The sequence below is a fragment of the Peromyscus maniculatus genome, chromosome 21 (genome assembly GCF_049852395.1).
Source record: "Peromyscus maniculatus bairdii isolate BWxNUB_F1_BW_parent chromosome 21, HU_Pman_BW_mat_3.1, whole genome shotgun sequence".
NCBI classification, from domain to species: domain Eukaryota; kingdom Metazoa; phylum Chordata; class Mammalia; order Rodentia; family Cricetidae; genus Peromyscus; species Peromyscus maniculatus.
This window is the reverse complement of record NC_134872.1, coordinates 24097171-24123807: the sequence shown is the minus strand read 5'-3', so window position 1 is coordinate 24123807 and position 26637 is coordinate 24097171. Positions and strand designations below refer to the sequence as shown.

Here is a 26637-nt window from a genome sequence, read left to right as displayed (position 1 = left end):
ACCTGCATCCAAGGAGTATATGCATCCCATTTAAGACATTATATTAATATTAGAATGTGTGCTGACTCATGCTGCCAGTATCACTGTTAACCATGGACTTATTGACAGCATTACTTGATGGAGCTAACATTCACTGAGTGAGTAAGTCTAGATTTTACATTTATTTATGGAAATTGTCTCTAATTTAAACAAAACTTGATGCTATAACCTGACCAAAAAAAATGAGTATTTCTGAGAAATGTATTTTTATTTCATCTAATTTCTTTGATCATAACTGGCTGTTTCTCACAGGAAGAGGGAGACCGAAAGGGAGGGGGAAGTGGACAGGGAACTTGGAGGAGAAATCTCCATCCCTCAGAGGCTGATGGTAAGGAGACTCTATGGAGTCACAGGGAAGGCATGCCAGGCAGAGAGAAGCTACCTTTGGCTTTCCTGTCATGCATGATTGATGCTTCCCTTTTATCATCCAAGCTCATGTGTCCTAGTAGTTTTTGTCTTTCTTGCTGTCACAATTATAATTAATGATTAAGGTACAGCTACCAGCATAACACCTGGCTATTAATTCCAAGAGGCAGCTGGAGGTGCATCGCATTCAACCTCACAGGCACTCAGGAAGAACCCGCAGAACCTACTTCATCTCATACACACGAATCCCCCACCTTTCCACATCACATCTGCATGCTAAAGTGCAGCCGATGCTGGAACAGACTCGCTAGCCTGACTTTGCCCACAACTGTGCTTTTCCAGCTTATTTCACAAGCTGGAGGGAATAGCAGAAATTAAGTTGCAGATGTGTGTGTGTGTATGTGTGTGTGTGTGTGTGTGTGTGTGTGTGTGTTGTGTTGTGTTTTAAAAGTACCAAATCTCACGTGTATAAACTGCAGAAAACACGTGCTTTCTGCTGATGACACCGGTGTTGCAGGCTTCTGTAGACAGTAGCTGACATGTTGGACCTGCCTGTGGTCCCCATGATTTGATCCACAGGTTAGCATCACCATCATGCCTGTGTTTTAGGTTTGCATCCTTTGGCTTCCTCGGCTCTTTTTTTTTTTTTTTCTTTTTTTTTCTTTCTGTATATTCTCTGTTTCCCAGGTGCTTACATAAAGAATTCAGGGCTCATTGTCATACTGACTTGAAGATGAGCTGTAACCCAAACATTTACAGAGTGAGGAACTGCGCTGGTGACAGTGATGTAGGCTTTTTTTAAATTTTATTTTATTTTTATTGAGGCATCTACTTCTATGCTTAGAATCTCGATTAATGAAGTGGTCAAAAGGTTGAGAAAATTGGAAAATAACACAATACTCAAATTAATTGCATTGAGGTTGCCAGTACTTTTAAACATGTTGGTAGCCAGTTCTCTGTACCACTTTAGCTAAATGGGTAACTTCCCATGACACTATTCGGTATATTCTGTTCCTAAACGAACTCAACTTCCAGAAAAAGAGAATGAGCATTCTACCATTTTCAAGATCCAAAATAGGATTTCCAGCTTTAAGATGGGAAATTAACCAGACTATTTTCCTTTGTATCCTAGCCCCCTGGAAATAACTAACGAAGCAGAAAATAAATGAGTGAATTTTATAGCAATACTAGAAAATAGGGGGAAATCGCATCAGTGGATCAGAATCTTGCTTGTGTATTCTCCTAAGAAAGGAGAGGCAGATGATCTAGTTTCCATATAGACGAGGGTTTTGTTAAATACCTTATCAGCAGTGTAGGGAAAACTTCAGAGGCAACTGACATCTAGAAAACTGAGGGAATCCCATTCTTGGGGAACTGTAGTCTTATTTAAAATCTAACCGTCATCTGGAAGAGGGCAATGTCAAAGAGAATCACCAAATAATATTTCAGAAATTTGCCAGAATACAAAGAGGCCCGGACACTGCATTTGGCTTAGTCCTTCCTCAAATGCCCTTGGATTTCCCTGGTCTACTTTCTTTATCTCTTTGGAACAAGTCAGGTTCATTTATGGAATATAGATGCACAGTTTTTCTGCACCTCAGCCAGCATGCTTTGACTGCTACAGTCATATCAAAAGGTTCAGAAATAAAGAGTGCCCGAACTAACTAGTTATAGTTAATCTAAGGGTATATGAATAAATATGAACAGATAATGTAATATCACCTATCACTGGGGAAAGAAGAAAGCCAGGAATAAGAAAGTGTCACTGAAAACAAGTAATTCAGCTAACTAGAAGTTAATTAAAATCCTAATTAATGTCCTCATTGATAGTTCTGAGTCAGATTTTTCCCACTGTTGAATAGCCTATGGAAAGAAGCCAAAAGGTGATTTCTGTGGAAGGTCTACTCACCACCACACACTGTTCTTGGATCTTGTTACATCAGCTCATTCAGCCTTTGTAACTGCCCTAAGAGAGCCATGTTATTGTTATCTGTGAATGTTGAGAAAATCAAAGCATTTTTCAATACTTTATGTTTGAACAGATAGTAAGTTGCAAGTTTGAAATTACAGAAGACATACATCCCGAGCAGTGCCTTAATTATTAAACACTATGTGGCTTGGAAATGGAAAGTAGCCATGATTAAAAGGAAAAAAATTAAAAAAAAATCCTTATTAAAAATAATAATAGGACACAGTAGTGAAAAATCAGAAACATCCTCAAGGAATTAAGCTACCCATTAGTTTAAAGAACAGGTTACCAGTCAACATTAGAAATTTGGAAGGTAGACATGACACAGTGCAAGAACTTTTTTAATCATAAAATGAATTAATTGAGGAGAAGCCATCATCACATGGGGAAATGTCCCTCAAATTCAAGAATTGAGACTATAGACTAAAACAGTTGACCAAGAATTGAGTTGTTAATATTGCAAAAAGACTCAAATATGCATTATTACGATGTTTCTAAACTTCAGTAATAAAAGGAAAACATATTTACTTCCTAATAGAATGTAAAAATGTTTATAAAGGCAATAGTAAAACTAGCATTGGACTTCCAATCTGACATTTAAAATGAGCCAGAGGAATATACTTGAAATAAACAAAGAAATACTTCTGTTTATTTTATTTTTATGTATTTTGATGTTGGCTTTGAAATGAGCCAATAAGGTATATAGCTAATGTGTATGGTCTCAAAGACTCTACAGTAAATTTTTCAGTGATATAAATATGTTTGATATGTTTAATTGTAAGAATTAAATTTTAAGATGTATAAATATATTATCTTTATACAAATAGATCTTTTGTTTCCAGTGTTTTTAATTATAATACATAAAAATTGTACACATTTGTGAAGTCTCAGATGATATTTTGATATTTGCATCCATTATATAGCATTAAAATCAATGTATAGTTAATATTTTAATTAAAAATCATTTTTCATATAGTAAATTTTAATCACAGTTTCCTCCCGCTCATCTCCTCCCAGATCCTGCCAACCACTCAAACATTCAGCCTCTTGTATTCTTTCTTTTTCTCTAGAAAATACGCCAATAAATATCAAACAAACCAGAATAAAACAAATCAAACAGACAACAGAAAAAGAAAAAGCATGAGAAATACATACAAATATTCACACATGTGCATGTGCACACACACACAAAACCCATAAAAACACAAAATTGAAAACTATAATAGATAAAGAAAAGACAAATGGAGTTAAAAAAAAAGTGCCCCAAAAAAGCATAATGAGAGAAAACATCTCCCAAAATACCATTGAGTTTATTCCGTGCTGGCTATCCACTCCTATATCAGATATTTTTAAAGATATTCTTTATTAGGTCTGCGAGTATTTTGTACCATGTATCCTGATCAATGTACGTCTCTTCCCCAACTCTTCACAGATTTACTCCCCCACTTTCCTGTGCACCCAACTGTTTTTTAAAATCCATCACATCAAATGTATGCCACCCAAATAGTACTGGGATACGGCCTTCCATTAGAGTATGGTCAACCTACCAGAGACTATACTCTCAGATCTAGCACTCCCTCTCCTGGCAACTATCCGTTAGTTGCCAATAGCTCCTCAGTTGCCTGTGGGCCTCCATGACCAGTCTACTCTCCATGCTGGGATTTGGTCTGTCTTTGGTTTGCAGAGGTTAGTGCAAACTTTCACAAATGCTGTAAGTTCATACATGGGTCTACCCTGTTGTGTCTGAGAAAATTGTTGTCATCCACCACCTCTGGCTGTTATTGTGTTTTTGCCTTTTTTGAAATGATTCCCGAGTCTTGAGAGACATGGTTATGGTAAATATGTTTCAATTGGGGCTGAACATTCATTTGTATCTTGGCCAATATATGTCTCTGTGTTGATCACCATCTACTACAAATAGAATTTTCTCTTATGAGAGTTGAAAGATGTATTTATCTATGGTTATAATGATGTCATTGAATTTGGTTTAATACTGTCTATTTAGCAGAATAATATTAATCAATTTATTCCTAGGACCCATGACCTCTCTCTCTATAGGTTTATGGCCCAGTAATAGTGTGGAGTAACACTTAATAAAGAAATGTCCACTGTTCTTGCATCTTAAACTATTTTAAATTTTAATATTGTGGTAAGCCTGGCTTATTAGGGTGTCTTATTTTATTTTGTGGTTATAACTTTTTTGATACAGTGTAAAATATTTCTAATTTTCTGAAATATGAAATAGATCCACTTAGAACTCAGCAGCTGGTAATGAGTTTGAAAATTCTGTTTCCTATGATTTTTAGTTACATCAAGTCAAGAATATGATTTCATTAATGTGTGTAATTTGTCTGTGTGAATGCTCAGTGAGCGGAAATGTTTAACAAAGAGATACGCATGGTGGAAACCATCAACAAAGGTGATTATACAATCTGATTAAAGTGGTACCAAATGAAGATAAATTCAGTTTTCAAATATTTTACATCCTATTTGTTTTCAGCTGTGGACATTTAATGCCTCATTAGCCGTGGATTAAATAACTAGTTCAGAATCTATCCTCTGTAGTAGTTAATAACCATTGTCCTCATCAGGACACCTCCTGAAGTAGAAAAAGTTGAAACAGAAATACAGTGGAGGTTCCAGTCCAGGCTTTGCAACTGACCACTTATATGGCCTTGAGATCATTAGTTACCTTTTCAGAAAAAGAAAACAATTGCATCATAAAGTTTCTCCCAAATCTTGAACTTCAGCTCCTCAGACTACAGCCTAAATAAGAACATTTTGGGTCAAAACAATATTCTTTTAATTAATTAATTTCTGTGTGTATGTGTGAGAGAGAGTTTTTTGTTCATGTGTGGTATGTGAATGTATGTATATGTGTGAGAGTGTATGTGTGTGTGTGTGTGTGTGTGTGTGTGTGTGAGAGAGAGAGAGAGAGAGAGAGAGAGAGAGAGAGAGAGAGAGAGAGAGAGAGAGAGAGAGAAACAGAGAAAAAGAGAGGAGAGAGAGAGTTTGTAATTGCATGTATTTGTGTGTAGGACCAGAGTTGATGTCCAGTGTCTTCCTCTATCACCTCTCATTGTTCTTGAAGACAGGCTCTCACTGAATCTGGAGCTCACAATAAGGGTTGGAATGGCTGGCCAGTGAGCCTCTGGGTCCTCTTGTCTCTCTGCTTTCCTAGGACTGTGCTTGGATTTTCCTGAGTTCTGGGACTCTAACTCGGGTCCTCATGCTTTCCCACCAAATACTGTACAAACTGTCATGTCCACAGATGCATCTGATACATTCAAAGCACTCTTCTGTTCTTTAATGTAAATTAAAAATACTATAACTGAGTTACATACCACAAGGTTGTCTCACAAGATAGACGGTGTGAGAAATGATGGGGAATGAGTATTTCCATGTAAAAAGATAGATATGGGGCCGGGCGGTGGTGGCGCACGCCTTTAATCCCAACACTCGGGAGGCAGAGCCAGGCGGATCTCTGTGAGTTCGAGGCCAGCCTGGGCTACCAAGTGAGTTCCAGGAAAGGTGCAAAGCTACACAGAGAAACCCTGTCTCAAAAAACCAAAAAAAAAAAAAAAAAAAAAAAAAAACCATAGCTATGTTCCCTCTCACTCCTAGCCATATACCTTACTATAACTGAAAATATCTTTTCTCAATAATTTTATTCTGAATTTTAATATCTTAATAAAATATGAGTTACAAAATATGAAGAAGACTTTTGGAAAATGTTGGTACATATTAAAATTACAACAATAACTTCTCAACTTCTACAACTAATGATTTACTTTTCAACATTTTCCCTACTTTAACAGGAAGCTAGGAAGGCAGGTTTCTTGACTAATTCAAAATGTGTGTGTGTGTGTGTGTGTGTGTGTATGTGTGTGTGTGTGTGAGAGAGAGAGAGAGAGAGAGAGAGAGAGAGAGAGAGAGAGAGAGAGAGAGAGAGAGAGAATGGCTTGCAACCAAAGGTATAGAGTTGAAAGGCTATGGAATCCAAGACCAGGATAGAGCTACAACACAGATGATGCCTTTCCAGAAATCGCCCTGGCTAGCAGAGTTGGAGAAGCGGCTGCTGGACTCTCTTCAACTCCCCTCAGTGCTTGCTGTTGATGAGCTAGGTTGACCCCAGCTCAAACGTCAACGCTGTTCATTTTACATTTGGAAGTCCAAGCTCTTAGAGAGTGTAGGTCTATTTTGCAACATTCTGGATATGAACATTGGATTTTATTTAAGAACAATCACCAGAGTCATGTGTGGTGGTTTAGATCTATAACCCCTGCACTTGTAGGAGGAAAACCAGGGAAAAGGTAGACAGAGTTCATGTAATCATTGGTTAAATAGCCAGCATAAAAATTACATGGCCTGCCTTGGCAACATGAGACATGAGGAGGAAAAGGAAGAGAAAGAGAAAGGATAGACGAAAGGGAAATATAAGGAAGAGAATATTCACTGATATTTACTGAGCCCATTTGAGGCAATAATTGTCTAGCACTTCCAGAACTGTGCATACACTTGATTATACATCTTATTTCAAACTCACAGCAGTTCTAGGGGGAGTGAAAATTCTTATTGACCCATTGGACAAGCAGAAAGTGAGGCATGAGGTGGGCTGGGTGAATTGTCTCTGACCATTCATGTATCAGATGACAGAACCAGACTGAACTTGGAGTAGCCTGAAATCAGAGTCCTCTGTCCCTCATCAGTTCTCTTTGCCAGAAGAAAGGTCAGAAGGATGAAAATCTCAGTGTTGGAGCCGCTCCGTGGAGGTCAGTGATGTGGGGGAACCACTCATCGTAATCATTATTCTTAATTAGAGTTTAAACAAGAAAGAGTTGAACAGAGAATAGAAAATTACTTTAAGAAAATGATCATTTTCTCCTTTCAACAATGCTTTGATTCTGCAGTGTGTTAAATCAAGGCAAGAATTTGGAATGTTAGATTTTTTTTAATTTAATTGAGTATCTTTCAAAGCTTTAAAAACTGATTTTTTTCCTTGGATACTAATCATAAGATGGGTAACCTAATATACTCAAATTCAGATATTAAAAGGATGATTTCAATAAATGGCTTTCAGTAATTGTACAAGTTTAATTTGGATCACACAGATATTGGATATTGTGATCTTACCATCACCTGACATTTTAACCATACTAACGAGATTCATGTTTTTATAGTGGTTTTTTTCCCCCTCTGGCTAATTTCCAGAAGCATTATCCTTTTAAACTAATGTTTCTCTTGTAAATACTTAAGAATAATTGAGTTTGCAATTTGGTACTTAACTTATACTGATAATTGCTCCTTGGGAAAAAGACATGTTTAATTGTAATCAAAGAAGATCCTCTTTCTCTTGTGCAAATAGCTTTTCCCAAGAAATCCATGACCTATTTAAACATCTAAGACCTTCTTTGTTGAAATTCCTAGCAGAAATTTCTCACTGGTCATGAAGTTAGTTACTCAAGTAATCAAGTGATGCTAGAGATATTTCAGTCAAAGAAATTCGAAAACATGTTTTACGGATTGCAAAAGTACAAAAGAAGTCCTAATTTCATAATTGGCAGGTTTTTTTTGAAAAGAAAAAGAGTTCAAATACTGTATGTACGCATTTGTGTTTGCTATTTATAAATGGGTTGTTTCCTGGTGGTGAGGTATGGGCACTTCTTCTAGACAAGCATTCTTCAGGTGACATCCACCGCCTGTCATTTCAGCTTTGTGTGCTGTGTACTCTGTGCGAGGCAGGATTCAAAGGTCTCCTCAAGATTTCCATTCTTTCTTACAATCAAATGCTAATGTAGTGCTCTGAAAGAATTTTCTGTAAGGTAAAAATGAGTCCTGATTGTCAGGATAAGACCAGTTTAATCTCCTAAATCTGTATGAGGAGAACCAGAAAACAGAAGAATCAGCCAGAGAGGAGTACAGAGGAGATGGGACAGAGGGAAGATGGGAGGGAACCAGGAGATGAGGAGATGCAGATGGAGGAAGGGCATCTGAGTCAGGCAGTGTAGGTGACTTGGGGAACTCAGAATGACTCCTGGCTGGCAGCCACGTGGAAAGAGGGATTGCCATTCCATAGCAGCATGGAATGGAACTCAGCCAACTACCCAGGAAGTGTGAACATAGATTCTCTCCCATGAACCTCTAAATAAAAGCCAGGTCATTCACTACGTTGATTTGGGCTTTTAAGTTCTAGAACAAAGAAACAATCTGGACCCTCCCATACTGCCGACACACAGAAAGGCGCGAAGGAGAGATACTGAAATTGTCTTGTTTTACTCAGCTAAAATTGGCTACAGCAGTAACAACAAAAACTCCAAAGATAGTGGACGTGCTAGTCTGGGGTGTTTTGAAATTTCCCAAGGAATCATCGAAAGAAAATCTTTTTAAATGTTTGTGTGTTTATTAACTTGTTGATGATGAATGGGAGACCTCAGAAAATTAGCTTAAAGGAAGAAAGATGTCTTTGCCTTGTGTCTTTCAAAGTTTCCTTCTGTGCTCGGCTGCCTCCAGCCCTGGGGCCTGAGGCGATTCAGAGCACTGAGAGAGTAGGAGCCTGTCTCCAAGGAGAGGCTCCACTTCAAGGTGGGAAGGAAACCAAAAATGAGGGCAAGGAGGAGAGAGAGTTCTTCAAGAGCCCACTTCTCAGGTGGCACTGTGCACGCTGCTTCCTCTATTTTGGGTCCTACCTCCTGCAATTTCCAGCATCCCCCAGGAGCCCCTTCAGCTACATATCCATTAACGGGTTTACCCATCCTTAGGAGAGAGCTCCTGCAATCCAGTCACCTCTGAAAACTGCTATACAAATCCAAACTATAATGGGGCTCTATGCCGAGTATTCAAAATACTCCTCTAAATGGTCTCTACGTTCCAATATTGCACCTGTTCTGTATTTGCTTTGAAGAAATCTCGGGATTTATTTTTGATGTCAACTCTTTCTTCTCCTACCAACCCTTACTATACTGCTGATAAGAGGTTTAGCATTCAAGGGGTGTTGACGAGATGGCTCAGTGGTTAAGAACACTTGATTCTCTTCCAGAGGACCCAGACTTGCTTCTTAGCACTCATATGGAGCAGCTCACAGTCATATGTAACTCTAATCCTAGGGTATCCAATGTCCTCTTCTTCTAGCCTCTGTGGGAACCCGAAGGAATGTGGTGTACTTATATACACTCAGATATACTCACATTCACTACCGTTAAAAATATAAATCTCCAAGGACTGTAATATTGATGAATAATAAGTTCTATATAATTAACTATGCCCTGGAGGGACATGCTAGTGGGGTGCTATTTACTGATCTCTCTGGTATATGAGTTCCCCTCCCTTCTCCCAATACTCGCCCCCCCTTTTTTCTGAAGACAGCTACCAGAAGAAATGTATTCTGGGTAAACATAGGCATTGAGTAAAAGGATAGAAACTTTAGATTGTTTTTGTTACTTTCTTTGTTTAAATTTCTTTGACTATCATTCACACTACAAATGGCCTATTATAATCCGCCATTATGACACATTTTAGCTACATAAAAAAGGCTCTGAAAATAATGTATTGACAACCATGTAAACATCTAGTAACTTAAGGGAAAAAAACATCATAAAAATAATTGAGGTTCTCTTTGTCCCCTGGATACCATGTCCTGTGCTGCTCAAGGGATTGACCTGATTTGGATGACAAGGGGGGTGAAGAAATAACCAATGTATAGATACAGAAAATATGAGATCTGGCTCTCTGATGTAGAAGCCTCAGGGACCAGAAGCTTAGTGTGTTTATTATATACAGTTGAACAGGAAGGTGGGGTTATTGCATGAAGATAAAAAATGTAGCAGGGTGATTATATACAGCTGCACAACCAGACTGGTTTAGCTAATCTGGTAGGATTAGGTTCTGCAGGGAGCAATATTCAGGGTGTAAACATCTGTGAGGAGAAAGCTAGAGTGGAAATTTCTACACATTCTGTCTATATTTGTACTTGGACCAGGAGGGAAGACTTTGATTTTCTCTGAGCCTGGCTTGGGGAAGGCTTTGACATGTCCGTGGGACTGCAGCATTGAGGTCCTTACATGGCTGTGCCATGCTACACAATGTACAATCACTCAAGACTTCACTCGCTCCCCACACCTTGTCTTCCAGAATATGTAATATGTTCTTTAAAATTTTCGAATAAATTATAAAACTATAAGAACTTAACATATACATCCAAAATATATGTATACTATCCAAGGTATAAAAGTGTTCAACCACCAAAACAGTAAACAAATGGCTCACTTAGATCATTCCTGTATAAGCTAGGTTTCACCTAAGCAATGTGTGTTTAATGTAGTCAAAATGTCTAATTTGAGAACCTCATGCACAGAGCTATGTGGTAATTTAAATAAATTATACGTATATATTTAATTTTAGTTTGCAAAAATGACTTAGGATCACATCTTGATGTGTCTGTAAATGACTTGTCATTTGAAAAATAAAAAGTTGAACAGCACCGCCATTTTAAACATCAGTTTGCAATCCTATATTTTTCTGTTATAATTTCCGTGATCATTATGTAAGGAACAGTATGATCTAATGAGCCCAGAGTTTGGTTTCTATTTTAGTTCTGCTCTTGGAAAATGGCAAAATCAATTCAGGACTTACCTATGAAGTAAGGACAATAGCAATGGTAATACCTGTTTCAGAGTTGTGTGTAAATTGAGGTGTGCTTGATATATATTTGATACAAATACCTTAGAATATCTATACAGCAGGAAATATATGTATACACATATAAAAAGAAATATGTTATATATTATTAAAAATTCAGGGGCACCTAAAATATTTGTTCATTTTTTTATTGGTGTGTAGTTGTGCATGTGAGTGTCTGTGGGAGCCAGATGAGGGTCTTAGATTCCTTGGAGCTGGAGTTACAGGCAGTTGTGAGCCAACCCATTGTAGGTGCTGGGAACCAAACTCAGGCCCTGTGTAAGAGCAGCAAGATCTTTTAAGCACTGAGCCACCCCCAACAAAGATGCTCATTTCTAGATGATTTCTGTTTGTGATGGAAACATTATCATGTGATCCTGTTATCGCAGTGACACTCTGCTTTTCTAGTTGCTAGTATATTTCATTATATGGTTCTTCTTTCAATCATCTGTTCCTAATCTTCCAGCTACTTAGTGACAGACACTACTTTTTAGTGTGAAATTGGTAAGTCAAGAGTTCTGAAGAGGTGCTTGCTTTTCTCTTTACTTGAGAAAACATTTAAAATAATCCCCAAACCTGTTGTAATGTGTGTCTGTGGGATTTACAATCCTCCTGTTGATCTGATTTGACACTAAATAGAAATCAGATGATGTTATCCATCAGTCAAACAACATAATTATCTTCTATGGAGTTTTGATGTGCCACTTTGGGGATGTATAAATTAGCTTATCCATAAGAGTATACAAACCTTATTGAAAGTTAAGACATACATCCATGAAGACAAGCAGCCATAGGAAAAGCCACAGAAATGTAACTGGCTGCTAGATTATAACAAGAAGTACAATCAATACAACATTTAAGCTGTACTGGAGAAATATAAATTTAAAGTTTTTTTTTTTATAGAAAGGAGACCTTTTAAGTATAAAAGAATTGAAGAAGCATGCAGGATTAGCCAGCACAGTGGTATTAAAGAAAAACAAATGATTACATCTGGCTTCTCTGTTTGTTTGAGTTATAAGACTGTTAGAAAATGTGAGGCAGCTGAGATACCTTGTTCAGGGTCAAATGCACAAAATTGGCAACTCGGGAATGTGTGGGAATGTGAGGTGTGTCTCCTCCCTGACAGTGTGTACTATAATTCATCAGATGAAAGTGATTAATGCTTCAGCTCAAAACAGTGAAAATGTGCACAAGACCTTGTTCTCTGTCCCATTCCCATCAACACGGTTCCTGAAAATTGTGACATGAGCAATCTAGACGAAAAGAGATAACATTTTCACCCCTTCAAAGATGATGAATAATCTTACATTTCAAAATATCTGAATAGGCAGAACATTTAACCCAGACAGTTTTACCAGGAATAAATTAAAATGTGATCTTGTAGTGGAAATGAATTGGTGGCATCAATAAAAAAAAATCACCACTCTCTATAAATTAAAACAATCACCAGACATCTTAGAAACTCGAAAGTAATGGAAATAGCTCTCAGTATGTTGTTTGGCTACAACCTCAATAGGAATTAGTCATATAGTGTGATTGTTGAAAACTCTAGTGAGTCTGTGTGGTTTAACATACCCTGCTGCTTTTCAATCCTCTTTACATTTATATCCTTTTAAAGAGTTTTTTTTTTTAAAAAAAAAACTCTTTCTCCCAACCTTTCCCCAATGAAAATCTAAGACCACAGATATTTCTTCAGTATACAGTTTATCTATTAATATTTTCATGCATGTCTGTGCTTTCAGGTTTCAAAAAAGCAAGATTTTTAACCCCAAACCATTATATAAGCATTTATATAATCTCACTGAAAATTTATAGGGTTTATTATTGAAAAATATTCTAGAATGAGCAGTATTTAAATTAACATGTTCAGTTCTGAATGCTACATAAGATGTATTTTAAAACTGGATGATGTTCAGAAGAGAGTAATTATGGTAGCTTGACATGAAGAATTGTGATATGCAAGGGATGGTAATCCCAGTGAATAATGAAGCTGAAAGGTCCTTACAATAATCATCAAATAAGTGAGAGGCTGTCACATGTCAAAAGAGATTTAATTATTGAGCAGATGGTTAATGAAATATTTTAGCTAAATATAAATTATTTAATTCAAACTATATGAAGATAGAAATTATTCCTTCATTAACGATAGTTTTCTTTTTTACTTGATAGAGATACTTCCTTGATCTTGTGGTGGGGAATGTGGTAGACTGAAACTTGAATGGACATGTGCTGTAGCAGCCTTAGCATTCCTGAAGCTTTGGGGTACATGGCCATAGGAAACCACATGAATAGAAAGAAGGCAGATTTAGAGATTATACTAGCTAGCTTCACTTGTCATCTAGACACAGTTTACAGTTGTTGGAGGAAGTCCTAGTTGAGAGGTAGGTAACCCTGTACAGATTAGTCTATGGCCACTTCTGTGAGAGATTGTCTTGATGGGTGATTGATGCAGGAAAGCCTACCCCACTGTATAGGTGGTACCATCAGTAGGCAGGTGATCCTGTACTGTGTAAGAAAGCTTATTAAACATGATCCTGGCCCTGCCTCAAGGCTGTGTGAGGTGTCCCAAATGGACCTGCCTCTTCTAAATATACCTCCCCATTGGAGGTGATACCTTCTTCCAGGAGGGAATTAGGGGTGGTTTGGGAGGGGGAGGCTGGAGGGGCAGAAGGAGAGAAGAGGGGAAATCTTTGATTGGTATGTAAAATGAATAAAATTTTTCTCTTAATAAAAAAAAAAAAACATGAACCTGGTGCTTGCCTATGCGAGAGCCAGAAAATAGGGTTCTTGCATATTTCCTGCTTCCAGATTTCTGCCTTGAGTTCCTATCTTGAATTCTCTCCATGACATATTACAACCTGGAAACAAACCCTCTCTTCTCTGCATTACTTTGCTGGAAAAGCCATTGCATTGCATGCTCAAGAACTTCCTGGGTTGCTCTACAGGAGTTTGTTCAAGAAAAACGCAGACTTGGAGGCCTGGCTTATGCAGTTTTAGAGTATTTTATTGCATCAACAGAGAGCAAAACAAGACAGAAATTTAGGATGATATACAAATAGGGCATTGTGGGGACTGGAGAGATAGCTCAATGGTTAATAGCGCTGTCTGCTCCTCCAGAAAACCCTGATTTAATTCCCAGCATCCACATGACAGCTCACTGTCTGTAACTCCAGTTCCAAAGGATCTGACACCGTCACACAGACATAGATGCTGGCAAAACATTAATGCACATAAAATAAAAAAAAAATGGCATAGTGGTTAGAGAAAAAACTTAGGAATTACAGCACACATATTTGGCTTCTCTTAATTGCTCTGGCCAAAATTCTGTTTGTACTATGATTGTTATGAGCATCTGTGGTTCCATTTTCTTACTTACATCTCTCTTTCCTAGCTCAAGAAAACTCCATAGTAATAATTTATGGCAGGAAGCTTGTGTTCCCGTTGTCCAACCTTTCTCATCAACTCAGCAATTCACAGAGGATTCATAAATCAGGAGCCATCTGACTTGGCCCTTGACCTGTCATACATGACAATAACTATTATCTTTTAGAAAATTCAACCACAGAGAATAGTTTGTGTATAGAAGGGAGAGAAAGACACTTCATGATTCCAAAGAGGTATATTATGATTTAAAAAGTAGAAGGAAATTCTGTGTAAAGACATTGATTAAGAATTGTTTTGTAAGCCGGGCGGTGGTGGCTCACGCCTTTAATCCCAGCACTCGGGAGGCAGAGGCAGGCGGATCTCCGTGAGTTCGAGGCCAGCCTGGTCTCCAAAGTGAGTTCCAGGAAAGGCGCAAAGCTACACAGAGAAACCCTGTCTCGAAAAACTAAAAAAAAAAAAAAAGAATTGTTTTGTATAAAGGCATTGTTCAGGAAGCTCTATCACCACCATCCCTTCATAGTAGGGCATGTAAAACATCATTGATAATTCTAGAGCATCCAGCCTGTAAATTGTGCTGGACTGTGAAGACATAATAATAATTGAATCAAAGAAGTTAGACTATTGATAAGAAATTTTCAAACTCATGTTTAATTATAGATGCTAACATATTTACTTGGCTAAAATTCAAATCTATGCAACAAAGTATCTGAAAACATATATATTAAGTATAATACACACACACACACACACACACACACATATTTGTGCATGTCTTTGAAGATATTCTGTTGCCAGCATGACCTAAGTTAAAACTTTTTAGCCTCTCTCACCCTAAATTTCCTTCTCTTGTATATCAGAATGAAATCACCTGCCCAGGCAATATTTTTGGCATGATTCTTCTTCCTCATGGTTAGTTGAGAGGAGTGTCACAATCCTTGAAAAAGAGATAAGACTGGACATAACTGAGTTTACAGGAGGGCTTGGGAATCCGTTTTTCCCCAGTCTCTTTGAATGACTAAGATATGTGGTCATAGTGTAGAGTGGCACAACTTGATTGTATCATTAGAAGAATAAAATTAAACATCAGTGTCAATGTGCCCTGTAAATCCAAACAGGCGTTTTCAAAGGGGCACATGGATTTTTCCATGGGGTTGTTCTTCTTGGCAATAGCATCAGCCGCAGTGACGGTCCTGTATTGCTCCCTGCCAGGAGAGTGGGAGAGAAAGACAGATACAGATGAGTGTTCTCGGTGCAGAGTCATGCTCCAGATGTCAGACCTGTCGTAGTCATGGCATCCAAGATGACCAGCAAACACCTCTGGTTTCCCAAAGGGCCCAGCGAAGCTCCCAGCTCCCAGCCTTGCTGTGTCCTGCTACCGAGTGGATCAGAGTCCAAGAGATGATCCTTTCCTCACAGTAATGGGTGGCAATGAGTGCTTTCCAAGCATTTCCTAAGATTATTCCTTTTAGGTTTGGTAAAGTTAGGGTCTTCAAGATGTACTCAATCTATGTGGCTTGGTAAATGCCATAAAGCTGATTGACACTTTTTAAGAAACTTATTTGAGATGTGACAGGCCAAGAATGTCAGGGGATTTCATTATATTGTTCAGGGCCATTGCTATAAATATTCAAAGAAATGTGTCTAGGGGCGATTAAACTTCTGATAAGTATTCAATAGGACAGAGAATAAAAATTAACCTTTTGTAAAAAAAGATTAACCTTTTATATATGATAAAATTTTAATATAAAGTATAAAATTAGTACCAAAGACATTTACATTTGGCAGAAATATAGGCTGAATTTATGTGTTCAAATGACTATATGGACTCTAATATTATATTAAGTAGAACAAAAGATTAAACAATGAAGAATCTTACTACCTAAGGTAACATAGAAGAAATAAAATGTAGCTAACAATCTTCGTCCAACTAGAAAGGACTATTTGTTATTTAATATAGTTCACATATAATTATTCATAACTTTCTTTTACAGTTCTATACTATAGCATTTTGAATTTCAAGAAGACACATTTTTGTTTATTTTTCACCATTTGGGCATTAACTAATCCTAAGATTTTGAACTTGGTATAGAGGATTGATGCATTATATAGCAGCCAATGACTTAAAACGAGTTTGATTGGAGAAGTGCTCATTACGGAGTGGACAAGAGAGAGCTATGGATGTATCTAGAGGAGATTGGGACAGGAGTGTTAAACAGTGGGGACAGTTAAGTTCTGATGTGGAAGAGGGCTGCAAGGGGAACTGCACATTTGAGGGTTGATGGGTATGATGGATGAGGGGAGCAGACACGGCCAACAACTACTTGACAAGATGTGAGGCTGGGAAACAGCATCACCTTGACTTTTAATGGAAACACTGTTGCTACTGTGTCAAGCACAAGCTAAAAGGAATAAGTGTAGCTGCACTGAAACTGGACAGGAAATTACTGTGGTAGTTGGGGAGAGACAGGCAGAAATGGCAGTAATGGAAGAGGTAAAAAGTTATGAACAAGAAATATTTTCTGACGGATCATATGATAGAGTAATGAGAGAGAAAGAGGGAGGGAAAGAGAGAGAGAAAGGAGGAAGAGGAGGAGGAGAAAATAGAATTGGAAGGATGAAGTAGCCATTTGTGTGATTTGGAGAGTTACCGTTGGCCTTCAATAGAGTTTGGGTTTAAAGCTGCTATGTATGAGGTATCTGTTCAAATGGAGATATTTAAAAATAAGACCTCTCTCATATGTATGATATAGTGTATATTGAATATCATATATAATAATATTTTATATATATATGTATATATAAATAAACTTATATATGTATATGAGTTTAAGGGAAAAGTCTCCAATAAAGACAAAGCCATCAAAATCTGTGAATTCTTCTATGGGGATATGTGTCAACCAAGGGTGAAAGTGATCTGAAGATGTAAGACTTAGGGCTTTCCATTATTTAAAATTTGGGAATGGCTGAAACCTGGGAAGGAGACTACAGAGTAGCTGGTTACATAGAAGACAAAAACAGGAAGCTAACCTAGACTGTTTCAGGGAGTGAGAAGTAATCATCTGTCAAATGCTTTTGGTAGGCAAGTGTTTGGGTTGAAATATGCCCCTGACATCTTACAAAACACACTTTGAAGTCTTGGCTTCTAGTACTTCAGAACGGGGGTTTCTTAAGAAAGAGGCTAGTTGCCGACATAATTAGTTGAGCAGAAGGAATGCTAAATTAAGGTGGGTCCCTAAACTACCATGACTGGCATTTCTATAAGATAAAGAAATGATAGCGGGGCCACACAAGCAGACTGGCATGGCATAAGGAAAGCAGAGGTTTGAGTTTTGCACTTTCAAGTTAAGGTATGCTATGCCAGAGGCTGATGGATGGGTCCAGAGTCTAGAAAAGGCAGATGCGAGACAATGCAATCATATATTGCTTCTCCCAGTTTGTGGTTCTGTCTTAGCAACCCTAAGAGAGGGATCCAGTAGCCTCCTGTATTTACTGAGTGATGGATATAGATGACAGGCAAAGTGCTACCTTTTTTTTGAAGCTGTGTGAGTTTTTCATAGATTAATTCCTGGGTTGATGTAAATCTCCTAAATGTTGATTCAACTGCTTAACATTTCATGAAGAAACACTAAGACATGCCGAGGCAGTTAAATCTTTTCTTTTCTGTTTGCATATCTGAGAACATTTACCTTTTTGGCAAACTCTCAGTGATTTTATGTTAATCTCTTTGGTGGGAGAGATTTTGGTTGCATCAATACAAACCCTTCAGGTAATAAATGTTTACCCCCTCCCCAGCAATGGTCATCAGCGTGTACATGGATTCATTTTAGTGCACTTATCAAAACCCCAGGCATCATGGGATATCATTATCTATGCAGATTCAGTTCTCTATTGTGAAATTATTTTTAACTGATGATATGAATGTTTTAAGAGGATTAAAAAATAAATTGCATTAAACTCTTAAATTGATAGAATTGAAAATAATATATGCTAGTAAGACTGCTCCAATTGTTGAATATCAGAAATAATATACATTCATTCAGTCCTATACTGATTCAGTTGGTACATAAATAAAAATGTATTGTCTTGAGTGTAAATGAAGCACCATGAAGAATATTTTCCAGATTCTTACAAAAATAACCTAGGAATTCATGAGTCTACTAAAAAATATTGGTTGCACCAGCCTTGGAAAAATGAATAAAGGATACAGAAATTCCTGACTTTAAGATAATTGTATATTTTTTTACTCATGTAGTGTGTATGTGTGTGTGTATGTGTGCACATGTGCATGCAAGTGTGCATGCATGCATGTATGTAAAAGTAGGAGGACATCTTGCAAGAACTGTTTTGTTGTTGTTTTATTCATGTTTTTCTTTTCTTACCACTGTATGGGTCCTTGGTATTGAACTCTGGTTGATAGTGTTGGTGGCAAGTGTCTTTACACACTGAGTTATCTCTCTGGCCTGGGACTTGTGTCTCAATGGTCAATAGACAGTAAACTAATAAATGAGTACATTAGACTGATAAATGCTTTGCAGAAAGAAAAGAACAGGTTGGAATTAGGTGTCGCGGTAATGCCCGCATTACCGATACTCGTTTACCATGTCTGAGCGAAGGGCTGCGGATTAATCCCCTTATAGTAATCAGCATACCTAGAGAACTTACCGACGTCGTAGCCGTTCCTGGCGAATTTACTACTGACGTCACTGTTCCTGAAGAACTTACCGACGTCACCGTTCCTGGAGAACTTACCGACATCACCGTTACCGATGTCACCGCTCCATGTGTTGAGTTCTGAATCCTCTTCGACCCCTCACCTGGTGTCCAAAGTTACTTTCCCAGTCAGGGAACCAGTTGCTGTCCAAAGTTACTTTCCCCAACGGGGAGCCAGTTGCGGCACGCTCCTCGGCCAGCGAGGAAGAACGACCACCACGGGAGGATTCTTCTCAGATCACACTTTATTGGAGCGCCTCTTGGTTAAGGGAGAGCGGGAGGTGAGGGGCGGCTCTTGATTAGCGGGAGGTGAGGGGCGGGGAGGACTAAACTGCAGCTGCTTATATAGGGAATCAGGCAAACGTGCCGTACTGTGATTGGGTCCCGCCAGAATGCTAGCACAGGGAGCCACGGGATAGGCTGAGGACATAAGGCCAATTACCATACTCGTGCATCATAGCCAAATATGGAGTTGTTTACAGCTAGGCTACCAGGAAGCCAGTGCCATCTTTGAATAGTGGCTCCCTACAATTAGGCATCAGTTTTGAAGGTCCAAGAAGACTACTACTGTCTGATTAAGAAGCTGAAGAGGTTCAAAATATCTTATTTGAAGTTATTGGAGGTAATAATTTTCTGGTAAGAAAGAAGAGTAAGTACATATGCCTTGCACGTGGAAGGAGTAGCCAGGACTATTGACATAGGAGAAACAAAGATGAGCTAAAGGGATGCTTGGGTCAAATAGAAGAAGAAGATGAAAAAGAAGAAGAGGGAGGAGGAGGAGGAGGAGGAGGAGGAGGAGGAGGAGGAGGAGGAGAAGCAGCAGCAGCAGCATTTGGAGCTTTGTAGACCATTGTTTGGATGAATTTTTACTCTGTTTGAAAGGGACAGACGTTGACAAGTTGGAGTCAATGAGTGACTTACTTTGTGGTTATTTGGGGAATTGATAGCTTTGTCGATTAGGAGTGAATTTCTATGGCACAGATGGCCCCAGGAGAAGGCCAGACTTAAGGTGTGATCAGACTTACACCAATCAGGGGAGAAGCTTGGTATTTCAGATTGGAGCATGAGTACAGAGATGAGGAAGGCAGTGCACACTGGATATATTTTGACGCACAATTGTCAAGCGCTGTTGGGTTATTGGTAAGGGCATAAAATGGTAAGAGGGAAAGTTGGCTTCAAAGGTTTTTTGTTTTGGGTATTTATTGGCTATACATTTTTATATAATATATTTTGATCATATTTTTCACCTTCCCAATTCTTACTAGATGGTCCCCATATCCTTACCCACCTAACTTCATGTTCTTTCTTTGTCTCTCAAAAAAAAAAAAACCCTCAAAGAAACAAACAAGCAACATAAAAACAAACAAACAAAAAATCAAAGCAAGAAAGCAAATGACAGAACACATACAACCAAGCAAAGACAAATGCACACACACACACACACACACACACACACACACACACACACAAAGGCATCTGTTTTGTGTTGGCTAGCTGCTTCTGGGAAATGAGGCCTGCCCTGGTGTGTTATTGATAGACTCAGTGACATGCCATTGGAAAAAAACTGATATTCTGTCTCATAGTCTGGATCAATTGCAAATATCTGCTTGGTTAGTAGAAGGACTTTTTGCCTGTGTCCTCCTCTCAGTGCTGGACTGTTGTACAAATTGATCTTATGCAAGTATTGGATGTACTGTCACAGTCTCTCTAAGTTCATACTGGCTTCAAAATGTTGATCTCAGCGTTTGGAGCCCAGTGCTTGCAACTAAATGAATCAGGAGGCTGTGAAGATAAGCCTCTTTGCTAAAGAGAATCATGAGCTTAAGTTTTCTTTGGGATTCAAATCTCTGTACAGAGTTGGGGTGTTCAGTATAAATGCAGAGTTTGGGCCACACACAGAGATTTGAGATTTATATTTAAAGTTGTTGTTTATGGTTAATTTTTGAAAGAAGTATTGGGCAACAATATAATATTAAGTTTCCATCTTGGCTATCAAATAACTCAGATAATTAGCTTATAACATTAAAGGGTTTGTTTTGGATTATATTCCAGAGGTTCTAGTCTATCCTTAGCCTCATTATTTCAGGACTGTGACAAAGTATCCCAACTTGGTGTGAATGTGTATTAGAGGCAGGTCAGGGGAAACGTGATAGAACTCCAGAATCCTCTTGGCAGGGTGTCTTAGTTACTTTTTGTTATTGTTGTTGTTGTTGCTCTGATGAAACATCATGAGTCAAAGCAATTTATAAAACATAGAGTTTATTTTGGCTTATGATTCAAAAATGGTTAGAATCTGAAATAGTGTGGAAGGAACTGCAGCAGATAACAGAGGCAGGAGGCTGCCCAATCACAATTTTATCCACAGAGAAGAAAGGGGTACAGGACATGGGCGAGGCTATAAATGCTCAAAGTCTGCCCTTTGTAACACACTCCTCCAGCAAGCCTGTACTTCCTAAAGGTTCCAGAACCCGCCCCCAACACCAATGGTGTACCCAGTGTTCAAGTATGTGAGCCTGTGGCTGATTTTTCTCATTGAAATCACCACTGAGGGTACAAAGGCACAACCCTAATGATCTAAGCACTTCCCACAAAGGACATTCTTAAATGGTTCCAGGCCCTCTAAAGGCATCCATTTGGGAGCTAACCCCTTAGCACGTGGACTTTTAGGAGCATTTGGGATCTAATATACTAGAGGATAAAGAGGAATCCGAAAATGCATCAAAGCAGATAGAACTTGGCTTTACACCTGGGGCTATGAAGATGACTACATTTTCTTATCATGTGGCTATGTGTTATTACTGTGGTTCTATTGCCTTAGAGCCAAAACACATTTATAGAAAACTATATAAGTGGTATCTAAGTCACTCAAAGGATTTAACATCAAGCATAATCTTAAACTACAAGAAGGAGAAAAGAAATGGGTGCATACTTAGTTCTTGTTGGGGTTTGCTTTTATTTGGTCCAGATTTTCAGGTGGTCTTGCTTTTTAACCCAGGGTGTTGGGACCACATGCCCAAGTGATAACAACTGACAGGAGGAAGATTTGAAATTGGTTCATAGTTTGAGAGATATAGTACATCATAGCATGGAAGGCATGGTGACAAGACCAGCTCCTGTCTGGGGTGGCAGGAGGTATAAACCACATCTGATATAGATCAGCAAAGATGTAAATACTGATTCTCAGTTGGTTTTCTCCTTTACCTTTGGGAAGGTGACACTCATGTTCACTGAAGCTCTAAGTGCCTGTTAATCCTCTCCGTGGTTGCCCTTACATATACACCCAAAACTAAGCCTCACTAATACCCTGTATACTTCCTAATCCAATCAAACTGACAGTAGAGATTAGAAATCACTATTATCTAATCTAAGGTTTATGCGTTCCATTCTCCTTTTTTTTTTTTTCCTCAAAGGCTTGGAGGCCAGCAGAATTTGCTCTATTGAGCTCATATAGTTTTTAAGTTAGAGCTAAATCTACCCAATTATGTCTGGTATTTTCTACTATCCTAAGTATCATCTTCTATCTATTACTACCGTAGCTCTGAACAAAGAGAACATTAGAGCTTGAACTATTGCATAAGCAACTCTGAGCAGTATAATAAAATCTGCAGTAACTATTTTATAGAAGAAGAAAATTCTTCACATGGCTATTTCTTATATTGTACTTAATAAAAGCCAATGTCATAAAACTAGACTATGGTTCATGTCATAAAAATGACCTGTATGAACTCCTAATTTAAAATAATTTCATGCGTATTTTATATTCTCTTAGCACAGCTCTTTTGTTCCAAAGTATATCCAAGAAAGCACACTGGCCAGTGATTTTTCTCACTTGGCTCAGTCCCATAACCTTGCTGTGTATCCAACACAGTAATGGAAACTGTTCAACGTTTGTCTCTAAGAGCTATGGATTTCCCAGCTACCTTTACAGTTTTGGCCACAGGTTTTGTGACATGTTATAAGTTAGATTATTCTAAGTGCTTGCTGAATGGAAAGAACTGTTAATTAAAAGTGCATCAAATAGTATTTGGGTGGTCACAAAGGACAATCACACTATGCACTTATGATCCATAATCGGAAAGAAAAGGAACAAAATTTCTGCTGCATTCTTAGAGCCTGTGATCACTTAGCAGTTACATGAATGTGGTTGTTAGCTTTCTCGTTCCTGTGAAAAAATCTTGATAGAAACAACTTATAAAAGGAAGAGTCTCTTCTGGCTCATGATAAGAAAGTGCAGTCCATTGTAAATTTCAACAAGATAATTTCTAGAGGATAGAAACATCCAGACCATAGCACCTGATTGCTATACATTTTAAATGTCCTTGTTATTACACATTTAACAAGTTACAAATTTCTACCAAAGACCAGTGAGAAATGATAATGGAAGCCAAAATCTTAGCAACTAACTTTGTGAACCATTTCCTCAATCAGATGGCTTTTGTATCATTCTCTTCTGCACACCCTGTGCCCTTTGCTCAATAAATTCATCCTGTGTAACTCCAAATATTATTTTGTACCAAGAGTTTCCAGAGCATTGTATAGCTACCTGAAATTGAAATTTGTGTATATTTTCTTCATTCATTTCCTTAATATTTGTGACTCCCTAACTATAATGCAGATTCCTTGAAGGACAAAAAACTTGGTTTTTCAATGAAACATCCCCTGTTCTTAGAAGATGATAGAGCTTGCTGTAGGTAGACTGTAGATGTAACCAACCGTCTTATTAAATAAGAAACACAGAACCAATGTAAAAGAGAAAGCCAAGAGGTCAGAGCTCAGAGCTAAAATCTCACCTTTTGGGTGGTCCTAGCTTCCCGAAAGAGAACTACTCCTGTGTGTATGTCTTTTCATAGTCTTTTTGTTCTGCCTTCTCATTGGTTGTAAACCCAAACACGTGACTGCCTGGTCACTGTCTGTATGTACAGCCCCCCAGGTCTTAAAGGCATATGTCTCCAAATGCTGGCTGTATCCCTGAACACACAGAGATCTACCTAGCTCTTCTACCAAGTGCTGGGATTAAAGGCATGGGCCACCACTGCCACACTCTTGATATGGCTCTAATAGTTCTGACCCCCGGGCAACTTTATTTATTAACATACAATCAAAATCACCTTTCAGTACAATTAGAATATCACCACAGTAGACATTAAAGATTTTTTGGTTATTGTGTGTGAAGTTAAGTGTGAGAGACAATAATGAGTGAAATAGTCTGGATACCTTTCCTTTGTCACTTGTGTTCTTTCCCCAATATTTTATTCATCTGTGTGTTAACCATCAGATACTGAGCTATGCCTGACTCACTGCCTTTAACTGAAATGAGCATCTAGCATAAATTTGGCTGGTATGTGTGTGTGTGTGTGTGTGTGTGTGTGTGTGTGTATGTTTTCCCTAAAGGAGAATCCTCCTCTGATGGTTCAGAAAGATCAGTTTTTCTCTCAAAATAAGATTAAATTTTTAAGTGACAATTTCGACTACCATATGTCTTAGATTTCTATTTAATTTTCTGATTTTCGTCTTCAGACAGTATTTCACAGAGACAAAATTTTAGAGTTGTGATAGCATCTTGGAAGTTATCTAAGGTCTGATTCTACAAATGAAGAAATAAAGGGTGGAGGTGAAAAGGTAAAGGGAAGGGAATGGATGACAGAGAGAGGGAGGGAGCAGGGGAAGGGTGAGAGAGGAACTGTCATGTGCTGTTGTGCAGCATCCTAATGTAGGACCAAAGTCTGCAAGTTATAAGAATAAAAGGGCGGTCTTTCTATTCTTTATGTTTTATTATTTGCAAGTTGCATATATGTTTCACTGTGTCTTAATCATATCTAACTCCCATCCCCTCCTTCTAACTTCCACTACCCCTAACACATCACCCTCCTGACTTCATGTCTCCTTTAAAATAATCCACTGAGTACAATCAGCATGTGTAGATGAATTAGACTAGAGTTCATCTACTGGAGCTGGGTAGGCTACAAGTAGCCACAACCCCAAAGAAGAGTGGCTGTCCCATGTTTAATCATCAAAAGACTGATTAAAAGGAGTGCCCACTTCTCTGAGGAGCCTCCCCACCCCATCCTTCCTGTTATGCACATATTCATACCACCAAGATGCCCGATTGCATTTGTTTCCATCAACGGAAAAGAAAAATAAGAAGAAAGGAAGTTTCAAATGTAAACGTTTCATTTATAATGCAAATGTGGGCCCCCTTTCTCTCAAAACCACTACTAACCAAGGTTCTGATCACATGATTATCTTTCCCATAAGGCATCTTGGTAATGTTTTGAGAGAGAAAAACATAATTTCCTGATACCAATACTGTGATGAAGGTTTGATTACTATGATATAGGATACAATTTGAGAGATATTGAGTAGCACAGCTTTTGCGGGAGACAAATTAGGAAGGGAAACCCCTATGAAAAGTAATTTTTATTATTTTCTTATATTATTATTATTATTATTATTATTATTATTATTATTATTATTATTTCCTGTAATTGGTTATGTATCATGGTCATGCTTTTGGAGAAAGGGGCTTCTTTTTTTTTTTTAAATATTGGCATCTTACCCTGGAAAGACAAGCTCTCTCACTCCTGGCTTTCCTCAGGTGCCTGCAGTTCTTTGTGTAGGACTGAGGCTTCATGGGCTTTTCCATTTATTTTGGAATGCCCATTGTTGTCGTCCCTGTTCAACTCATGTTTGTACAGTCACGTTGGTGAGACTTGATAAGTGTAGCTTCTAATATTACTGGGAGACACAATCTCATGACAAACTCCTTGTCCTTCTAGCTCTTACATTTTCCCACCACCTCTTCTGCAATGTTTCCTGAGCCTTAGGGGTGTGTGTGTGTGTGTGTGTGTGTGTGTGTGTGTGTGTGTGTGTGTGTGTGTTGTAGATGTATCCATTGGGGATAGACTCTGCAACTCTGCATTTTGATTGGTTGTGAGTTTTCCATGGTAGTCTCCAACTTTTGTAAAGAGAAGTTTCCAATATGAGGGGTGAAGACTACCCTTATCTATGGGTATAAGGATACCTTTAAAGATTGTTGTTCAGGATTATGCTGGTTTAGTAAATTAGCAGTTGTGGGTTTTCCTCCAAGAACCAGGACTCCTGTGGCACTGAATAGTTATCTAGGTTTCCAATCCTAGGCATAGTTTCCCTCTTATTGAATGGGTCCAATTATAGAGCTGTTGGTTACTACCAAGCTATGTGTGCCACAACTGCACCCTGAGGGCTATCATGCCATGCTGGACATTGTGGTTTATAGGTGTTAGAAAGCTATTGGTTGCCTGCCTCCTTTCAAAGTTTGTGTGGTGCTCTCTGCTGTCATAAAAGCTATTCCTCAGAGAGGGGGCATTAAGGTCAATTCCAGCTCAAGCATCTCTGGGCTCTATTTTTGATGTGCCTGGTGTCAAGTCAGAGAGAGAGAGAGAGAGAGAGAGAGAGAGAGAGAGAGAGAGAGAGAGAGAGAGAGAGAGAGAGAGAGAGAGATTTTTAGGACTCCCCAT

At 38.3% G+C, this 26637-nt stretch overlaps 1 protein-coding gene across 6 annotated transcripts in view; it reads left to right on the top strand.

The window, feature by feature from the left end:
• Positions 1 to 26637, top strand: part of Ctnna3 (catenin alpha 3) — a 1515753-nt gene that overhangs the window by 875961 nt on the left and 613155 nt on the right. The gene's annotated exons all lie outside the window — the stretch shown is intronic.